Here is a 10,351-nt window from a genome sequence, read left to right as displayed (position 1 = left end):
AAGAGTGGGAAAACCCCAAGACCAGGTCAAAGCCCCTCTCCAGCCACTCCCCATCATTGAAGTTCCATTTCAGCGAGTAGCTGTGGATATTCTGGGTCCTTTTCCGAAAAAGACACCCAGAAGGAAGCAGTGCATACTGACTTTCATGGATTTTGCCACCCGATGGCCGGAAGCAGTAGCTCTAAGCAACCCCAGGGCTAAAAGTGTGTGCCAGGCTCTAGCAGACATTTTTGCCAGGGTAAGTTGGCCCTCTGACATCCTCACAGATGCAGGAACTAATTTCCTGGCAGAAACTATGGAAAGCCTTTGGAAAGCTCATGGGGTAAATCACTTGGTTGCCACTCCTTACCACCATCAAACAAATGGCATGGTGGAGAAGTTTAATGGGACTTTGGGGGCCATGATACGTAAATTCGTAAATGAGCACTCCAATGATTGGGACCTAGTGTTGCAGCAGTTGCTCTTTGCCTACAGACCTGTACCACACCCCAGTTTAGGGTTTTCCCCATTTGAACTTGTATATGGCCATGAGGTACAAAACACCCTCTGAACCTCTTTAGCCCTTGATAAAGAAAACTTACAGGATGCTCAAAAAGAGCAAAAAGCCAACCGAAAGCCTAAGATGTACCATATTAATTCTCTAAAGCCCTTTTATTCCTGAGAATTAAAGATTTGTCAGTTTACAGCCCAGGGAGGAGATGACGCTGAGTGGCCTGAAGGTGTCTACTACGAAAGGAAAAGTGCTGGTGGTGTGGAAGAGGTGAACCTCTCCATGACCCTTGGGCGTATACAGCGACAGCAGATCCAGGAGCTGTGCACTAGCTACACGCTGACATTCTCAGCCACCCCAGGACTGACTGAACGGGCATACCACTCCATTGACACAGGTAATGTTCACACAATTAAAGTCCAACTTTACCAGGTGTCTCCTCAAGCTAAAACTGCTGTAGAACGGGAGATCCAGGATATGTTACAGGTGGGTGTAATCCACCCCTCTGGAAGTGCATGGGCATCTCCAGTGGTTCTAGTTCCCAAACCAGATAGGGAAATACGTTTTTGCGTGGACTACCGTAAGCTAAATGCCGTAATTCACCCAGACAACTATCCAATGCCACGCACAGATGAACTATTAGAGAAACTGGGACAGGCCCAGTTCATCTCTACCTTGGATTTAACCAAGGGGTACTGGCAGGTACCGCTAGATGAATCCGCCAAGGAAAGGTCAGTCTTCACCACCCATGTCGGGCTGTATGAATTTAATGTACTCCCTTTTGGGCTGCGAAATGCACCCGCCACCTTCCAAAGACTTGTAGATGGTCTCCTAGTGGGATTAGGAGAATATGCAGTCGCCCACCTTGACGATGTGGCCATATTTTCGGATTCCTGGGCAGAACACCTGGAACATCTACAAAAAGTCTTTGGGCGCATAAGGGAGGCAGAACTAACTGTTAAGGCTATGAAGTGTCAAATAGGCCTAAACAGAGTGACTTACCTTGGAGACCAGGTGGGTCAAGGAACTATCAACCCCCTACAGGCCAAAGTGGATGCTATCCAAAAATGGCCTGTCCCAAAGTCAAAGAAACAGGTTCAATCCTTCTTTGGTTTGGCTGGTTATTACAGACGATTTGTACCACAATACAGCCAGATTGCCGCCCCACTGACAGACCTAACCAAAAAGAAACAACCAAATGCCGTTCAGTGGACCGAAGAGTGTCAGAAGGCGTTTACCAGCTTAAAGCGACACTCATGTCTGACCCTGTACTAAGGGCCCCAGACTTTGACAAACCATTCCTAGTAACCACAGATGCATCCGAGCGTGGTGTGGGAGCAGTTTTAATGCAGAAAAGACCAGATCAAGAATTCCACCCTGTAGTGTTTCTCAGCAAAAAACTGTCTGAGAGGGAAAGTGGCATTTCCACCTGCAAACAGACCATGCTGCGCTACAGTGGCTTCATACCGCCATGGGAATTAACAAAAAATTTATTCGGTGGAGTTTAGGTCTCCAACACATCTCAGGAGCTTCTAACAAAATGGCTGATGCACTCTCCCGTGAAAGTTTCCCAGAATCAACTGGTTAAAATTGTCCTTGAGATGTGGAAAAGATTGTTAGTCTTTATATTCTTGGTAGTATATTTAGAAGTGCATGTGTCTGATTAACTCTGTTTTCTCCTAGAGCTCCAGGAAGAAATCCCAGCCAGCGTTTCACCCTATCTGTGATTTGGGGGGCATGTCATAATATTAAAGGGAAGGGTAAACCCCTTTAAAATTCCTCCTGGCCAGAGGAAATACCCTTTCACCTGTAAAGGGTTAAGAAGCTAGGATAACCTCGCTGGTACCTGACCAAAATGAACAATGATGATTTAACTGGGAATTGGTCCTGCTTCGAGCAGGGGGTTGGACTAGATGACCTTCTGGGGTCCCTTCCAACCCTGATATTCTATGATTCTATGATCCCCAATGGCCGGAGATGGGGTACTAGATGGGGAAAGCTCTGAGTTACTACAGTGAATTCTTTTCCAGTTGTCCGGCCAGTGGGTCTTGCTGACATGTTCAGGGGCCAACTGATCGCCATATTTGGGGTCAGGAAGGAATGTTCCCCCAGGTCAGATTGGCAGAGACCCTGGTGGGTTTTTAGCCTTCCTCTGCAGCATGGGACCTGCATCACTTGTAGGTTTAAACTGGAGAGTGGATGATGAGGTCTGTTGCCTGCAATGTGCAGGAAGTCAGACTAAATGATTGTGATGGTCCCTTCAGGTCTTAAAGCCTATAAGTCTCATACAGGAATATCATCCTCCGAGAGGTTCCCCTTCTCTTCTTGTTCCTTCTGCTCTTGTGCTGGCCAGACAAGACCTGGTTGGAATGTTTCAAAAATTTAAAATTAAAAAACAAACTGAATTTTCTCCCCTTTCTTTCCACCCCACTAGTTCAGACCCATCCTTACCCTGAGGTTGTTACACAGCACTTCCAGCACCTGGTGCATCAAGCTGTGTCTTTGTGTATATATGTGTGTGTGTTGTAGGACACTGAACACATCTCTGGAAACAACTCTCTTTGGGTTCCAAGCAGTTCCCTGATCATGAAGACATCACTAACATATGACTATTTCCTTATGATAATGAAATGCTAATGGGTGGCTATGCATAGTTGTGGGCATTTGTATATCCTCTTTTGAAAATTGTCTCTCTCCTCCATTGTTCTGGCCTGCGTCAGCTCCTTCCAGCCACAGAACCCTGGCCCTTTCAGAATCAGGTGAGGAGCATGAGTCATGATTGTATGAGCCTAACTGGTCTCCAGAATCTTTTATCTTCCCTCTAGTAAATCAATGCTGTTTTCCTTTACAAAACTTCCAAAGTAAGCCCTGGTCTACATTAGAGTTAGGTTGATGCAAGGCATCTTACGTCGACTAATTCTGTAAGTGTCTACACTAACATTTCACTCTCACTGATAGAAACTCTCCCACTACACTGATTTAATAACTCCACCTCCATGAGCAGCGTAGAGTTAAAATCGACGTAGTTAGGTTGATGCAGTATCAGTGTAGAAGCTGCTTTGCTCACATTGACTGTTGTTGGCTTTCGGAATCCGTCCCACAATGCCCCTCACTGACAGTTCACTTGGTGCAAGCGCTCTTAGTGAGGACGTACATCGCCAACACAAGGGGCTAAGTATAGACACGCACAAGAGATCTAATTACTGTAGCCGCTTATGCCAACGTAAGTTAGGTCAACTTAATTTTGCTGCAAAAACATGCCCTAAAATTGGAGTCTGCACATGGATTTTAGAGCACTTTAAAATATCTTCTTAAACCAGAAGTGTTCAGATTCAAGGACCACAGCATGTCACCTGGAGCCATCAAGCTGCAGTGACTACAGAGCCTGCAAGCTTCTGGCTTGCAACAGAGCCCCATTGCTGCCGCACATGCCCATTTCACTCTCTCGAGAGCATCAGTTTGAGTCAACCCCTATTGGAGTTCTACACTTTAGCCACAATAGCTGGTTCAGTATTCCTTCCCCAAAGGAGACCTGGGTGGGTGCACTAGCCGAGATCAATCCTGAATGGGTTATATCCCCGTTTAGGGAGGATCAGCATCACAGTCGGAGCCCCAGCTGCAGGCAAAACAAATCTTAGAAGAATCAAAAAGTGTTGATGTCACATGATATTTTTAGGGGGGCTTTCTGTCAGGAACTCCTGGCTCAAATTACCCCAAATGTAGATCAATGACCCTGCCCTAGATCTCCAGGAGGCACAGCAAATGTGGAGACAATCCAAGCAGGTTTTAGAGGATTTAGAAAAGTCATCCTTTAAACAATAAGTGATTCTCAGCCCTAACTATAGCAGTACTGCGACTCCATTACGGGGTGGTGGTACTGAGACACAGGGAGGCCACACAGCAAAGCAGCGGGAGGCAAGATTGCACCCAAAAAATCCCTGTCGTTGCTGTAATGTCAAAACATCAATCTCTCCCCCATGGCTGAACTTTGTTATCTCTGAAGTGACATTACTATTTTTGTTCTGAACAGATTCGTGTTACCACAGCCAATACGGGGAATCAGAACTGAGAATCGTCCTTGTAGGTAAAACAGGAGCTGGGAAAAGTGCAACAGGAAACACCATCCTTGGTGAGAGAGTGTTTGCATCCATACTGGGAGCACAGACAGTAACTAAGATTTGTAAAGCTGGCAGTAGGATCTGGAATGGGAAGACAGTTCGAGTGCTTGATACTCCTGCAATTTTTGATCCAAAGATCTGTAGCACAGACACTTACCAAGAGATCAGTCGCTGTATCGTGCTCTCTGTCCCAGGCCTGCACTCTCTGGTGCTGGTGACCCAGCTGGGCCGTTACACTGAAGAAGACAAGGATGCAGTGAGGAGAGTAGAGGAGATTTTTGGAGTTGAGGCCATGAGGTACATGATCGTCTTGTTCACCCGAAAAGAAGATTTAGGGGATGGTTCACTGAGTGACTATGTGAGACACTCGGATAACAGAGATCTCCAGACGCTGATTCAAAAGTGTGGGGACCGATACTGTGCTTTCAATAACAAAGCAACTGGAGCAGAACAGAAAGAGCAGGTTAGTAAGCTGATAGAAATAGCTGAGAGAATGGTGTGGGAGAACGGAAACTCATATTATACTAGCGAATTATATTTCAAGGCAGAGGTGGTGCTCAGTGATGATAATGGAAACTTTGAAGACAAATGCAGAAACTTTGGAGAAAAAGTGAAACAGCACATCACAAACCAAAAAGACATAGCAGAAGCTGAGCATCACTGGGTATTAAACAGAATTAGGAAAGTATGTTGTCGTATAATTCCAGTTTATCTATGGAGACCTGTGATATTTGTGATATATGCTATATGTAGGAGAGGATGGAGGTGCATTCTTTCATTGTATAATTACTGGTTTGGTTAATGATGATAACTCAGTTTCCTATCTGTTTTCCTCTTGGAGTTGAAATGTAGTTTATTAATAATCATGGACAGAATTTCTCTTCATTCTAATCCTACAGCTTCCTATGTTCTATAGCTCAGCTTCTTACCACGAGTACAGCAAAAGACAAACATGCAAATTATGATTAGATGAAGTCATTTAGATTTGTTTTACAATAACTTCACGCAAGAGATTGTATACAGATGTGTCAAATCTGTACTTTCTTACGGAAAACCAAATGATGGCAATATAATAAACATGGCGGCATTTCCATTAAAATCTCATTGTATCAAATTTTGGTCATTTCAAACAATACGTAATTTATAGCGATGAAGAGTCAGCACGCCCAGTGTAGATTTAAACTCTCCCCTCACACCAGACTCTCTTCCCAATAGAGCCGCCCCCTACAACTGCTTCCGTCTTTTAGAATGTGAACTTTGCAGGGTGTGCAGAAGGTGAGCAGCGTCAGGCTGTGTCGGACCAGCGTGCAGAAGGTGACATTCCAAAGCTCAGAGCCCCTCCCAGAGAATGCTCTGCTGTCATGGGGGTGGGAGTATTTCTTCACTGATGCCAGGAATCAAACCCTTCTAGTTTGCCTGATGTGCCAGCAAGGGTTTCAGCATGGCTTTGATTTGACTGTGTAAAACCATATGTAGTATATTCATAGTCATGCATATACTCAGGGGATTAAAGGGTAAACACTAGCAAACTGGCTCAGAAGGAGGGGAGACTGTCTCATCACCCTGCAAAATGTCTGGGCAAGTAGAAGGATGGATGAGGCAAAGCAAGAATGCCAACAGTAGCACCAACATTCCCACAGTTCTCCATAGGAAGCCCAACATGGTTATGATCCAGAAGACCCCTGCTTTGTGCATGTAAGAAATAACGCTCCACACACACCGAAGTCCTGTTACTGCACAGTGACTTTAAAAGATGCTGACCAGACGCTGATGGCTGCTTCCCTACACAGTCACAGGTACTGAATAAATTTTAAAATATGCATAATGACTGGGCCACAGTTTTGCTGACGAGTGAAGGATGCAGTATAACTTGCTGTCAGGAGCTTCACTATAACATCCCAATTCAGGGGGAAACTTGTCTGAAGACCTCCCATGTTGCTCACTTCATTGGAATCTCCTTCCTTAGAAGTTTTTAAGGTCAGGCTTGACAAAGCCCTGGCTGGGATGATTTAATTGGGGATGGGTCCTGCTTTTGAGCAGGGGGTTGGACTAGATGACCTCCTGAGGTCCCTTCCAACCCTGATATTCTATGATTCTATGATTCTATGATTGATGACCCATGGCCATAGGCTGGGGATGAATGGGTGCGTAAGAGAATGAGGTAGAAGTGTGGGAAGGAAGGGACATGATTGGCAGCATGGCTGCTGGGGAGACAAGAGAATGGTATTGTTGAGGGAAGGACACATTGCCGCCTTGGGTGTCTGGAGACATTAGTTCAAGCAGTCTGAGTCTGTTTTATTGGAGAGGTGGATGGATCAGAGAGATGTACAACTTGTGACTTGTTGGTGGCTGCATGTGCAAAAGAGATTGAGGTTCAAGTGAGGGTTTGGAGGGAGTACCATGAAGCACTGTGGGAAGTTGTCAACAAGTTCATGTTTCTCCTTTGAGAATGCTGCTGAACACCAGTTAACTACTTAGTTCAGTCCAAAATGTCCAAAAAGATCACAACAAAAACTTGAATCTGCTCATGAACATACATCGTTTCACAGAATCATAAAATCAAAGGACTGGAAGGGACTTCAAGAGGTCTTTTAGTCTAGTCCTGTGCATTCAAGACATGACTAAGTGCTATGTAGATCATCCATGCATGACAGGTGTTTGTCTAAGCTGCTATTAAAAATCATCAATAGAGATTCCACAACCTCCCTAGGCAATTTATTCCAATGCTTAACTACCCTGAAGTTTTTTTTCTAATATCCAACCTAAACCTCCCTTGCTGCAATTTACGCCCATTGTTTATTGTCCTATCCTCAGAGGTTAAGGATAACAATTTGTCTCCCTCCTTCTTGTAACAACCTTTTATGTAATTTAAAATTGTTATCTTGTCCTCCCCTCAGTGTTCTCTTTTCCATACTAAACAATCCCAATTCTTTCTATCTTCCCACATAGACCTTTCTAGACCTTTAATCATTTTTGTTGCTCTTCTCTGGACTCTCTCTAATTTGGCCACATCTTTCCTGAAATGGGGCATCCAGAACTGGACACAATACTCCAGTTGAGGCCTAATCAGCACAGAGTAGAAGGGAAGAATTACTTCTTGTTTCTTGCTTACAACACTCCTGCTAATACATACCAGGATTATGTTTGCTTTTTTGCAACAGTATTACACTGTTGACTCATATTTAGCTAGTGGTCCACTATGACCCCCAGATCCCTTTCTGCAATACTCCTTCCTAGGCAGTCATTCCACATTTTGTGTGTGTGCAACTGATTGTTCCTTCCTAAGTGGAGGACTTTGTATTTCTTCTTACTGAATTTCATCCTATTTACCTCAGACCATTTCTCCAGTTTGTCCAGATCACTTTGAATTTTAATCCTGTCCTCCAAAGCATTTACAACATCCCCCAGCTTGGTATCATCCACAAACTTTATAAGCAAATTATCTATGCCTTTATCTGAATCATTGATGAAGATATTGAACAGAACCAGATCCAGAATTGATCCCTGTAGGACCCTACTAGTTATGCCCTTCCAGCATGACTGTGAACCACTGATAACTACTCTCTGGGAATGGTTTTCCAACCAGTTATGCACCCACCTTATAGTAACTCCATCTAAGTTGTATTTCCCTAGTTTTCAATGAGAATGTCATGTGAGACAGTATCAAAAGCCTTACTAAAGTCTAGATATACCATATCTAGAGCTTATCCTCTATCCACAAGGCTTGTTACCCTGTCAAGGAAAGCTATCAGGTTGGTTTGACATGATTTGCTCTTGACAAATCCATGCTATTACTTGTCACCTTATTATCTGCTAGATGTTTGCAAATTAACTCACTTTCCCTTATGTGTTACTCAAGTTTCTAGGTGGTGGGCCAAGGGTGTGTAATCATTACAGAGACCGCCTAGAGGGCTGGTGTGACTGCCATATGGTTTCCTGGTCCCAGGTAATTCCTGACACTCTGTATCCTGGCAACTGATGACCAATGCCCATTCTCTGAAAGAGCCAGACAGTCGTGTTGGAGAACAAAGCAATAGGTGGAGGCCAGGTGACTTAGCCCTGGTCTACACTAGAAGTTGAGGTCGAATTTAGCAGCATTAAATCGATTTAACCCTGCACCCACCCACATGATGAAGCCCTTTTTCCCAACTTAAAGGGCTCTTAAAATTGATTTCCTTACTCCACCCCCGACAAGGGGATTAGCATTGAAATCAGCCTTGCCGGGTCGAATTTGGGGTACTGTGGAAGCAATTAGACGGTATTGGCCTCTGGGAGCTATCCCACAGTGCTCCATTGTGACCGCTCTGGACAGCACTCTCAACTCAGATGCACTGGCCAGGTAGACAGGAAAAGACCCGCAAACTTTTGAATTTCATTTCCCATTTGGCCAGCGTGGCAAGCTGCAGGTGAGTGCAGAGCTCATCAGCAGAGGTGACCATGATGGACTCCCAGAATCACAAAAGAGCTCCACCATGGACCAAACGGGAGGTACAGGATCTGATCGCTGTATGGGGAGAGGAATCTGTGCTATCAGAACTCCATTCCAGTTTTCAAAATGCCAAAACATTTGTCAAAATCTCCAGGGCATGAAGGACAGAGGACATAACAGGGACCAGAAGCAATGCCGTGTGAAACTTAAGGAGCTGAGGCAAGCCTACCAGAAAAACAGAGAGGCGAACGGCCTCTCCGGGTCAGAGCCCCAAACATGCCGCTTCTATGATGAGCTGCATGCCATTTTAGTGGGTTCAGCCACCACTACTCCAGCCATGTTGTTTGCCTCCTTCAATGGAGATGGAGGCAGCATAGAAGCAGGTTTTGGGGATGAGGAAGATGATAGCTCACAGCAAGCAAGCGGCGAAACCGGTTTTCCCGACAGCCAGGAATAGTTTCTCACCCTGGACCTGGAGGCAGTGCCCCCCCGGACCCACCCAAGGCTGCCTCCCGGACCCGCCAGGCGGAGAAGGGACCTCTGGTGAGTGTACCTTTTAAAATAATATACATGGTTTAAAAGCAAGCATGTTTAATGATTAATTTGCACTGGCATTTGCAGCTCTCCTGGATGTACTCCCAAAGCCTTTGCAAAAGGTTTCTGGGGAGGGCAGCCTTATTCCGTCCACCATGGTAGGACACTTTACCACTCCAGGCCAGTAGCACATACTCGGGAATCATTGTAGAACAAAGCATTGCAGTGTATGTTTGCTGGCATTCAAACAACATCCGTTCTTTATCTCTCTGTGTTATCCTCAGGAGAGTGATATCATTCATGGTCACTTCATTGAAATAGGGTGCTTTTCTCAAGGGGACATTCAGAGGTGCCTGTTCCTGCTGGGCTGTTTGCCTGTGGCTGAACAGATATGTTCCCCGCTGTTAGCCAGGGGGAGGGGGGGTAGCCACGTGGTGGGGGGAGGCAAAATGCGACCTTGGAACGAAAGCACATGTGCTATGTATGTAATGTTAACAGCAAGGTTTACCATGAAAGAGTGTACCCATTGTTCTAGAAAATGTGTCTTTTTAAATACTACTGCCTCTTTTTTTTTCTCCACCAGCTGCATGTGTTTCAATGATCACAGGATCTTCTCTTTCCCAGAGGCTAGTGAAGATTAGAGGGCGAAAAAAACGCACTCATGAAGAAATGTTCTCTGAGCTCATGGTGTCCTCCCACACTGACATAGCACAGACAACTACATGGAGGGAGACAATGTCAGAGTGCAGGAAAGCACAATATGACCGGGAGGAGAGGTGG

The 10,351-nt window shown here is 45.1% G+C and overlaps 1 pseudogene; it reads left to right on the top strand.

The window, feature by feature from the left end:
* The first annotated feature begins 3,592 nt into the window (after positions 1-3,592).
* On the top strand, positions 3,593-8,587 carry LOC140906202 (GTPase IMAP family member 3 pseudogene; annotated as a pseudogene).
* The last annotated feature ends 1,764 nt before the right edge of the window (positions 8,588-10,351 follow it).

This window comes from Lepidochelys kempii, chromosome 2, assembly GCF_965140285.1.
Source record: "Lepidochelys kempii isolate rLepKem1 chromosome 2, rLepKem1.hap1, whole genome shotgun sequence".
Lineage (NCBI taxonomy): Eukaryota > Metazoa > Chordata > Testudines > Cheloniidae > Lepidochelys > Lepidochelys kempii.
This window is presented reverse-complemented; position numbering and strand designations above follow the sequence as displayed.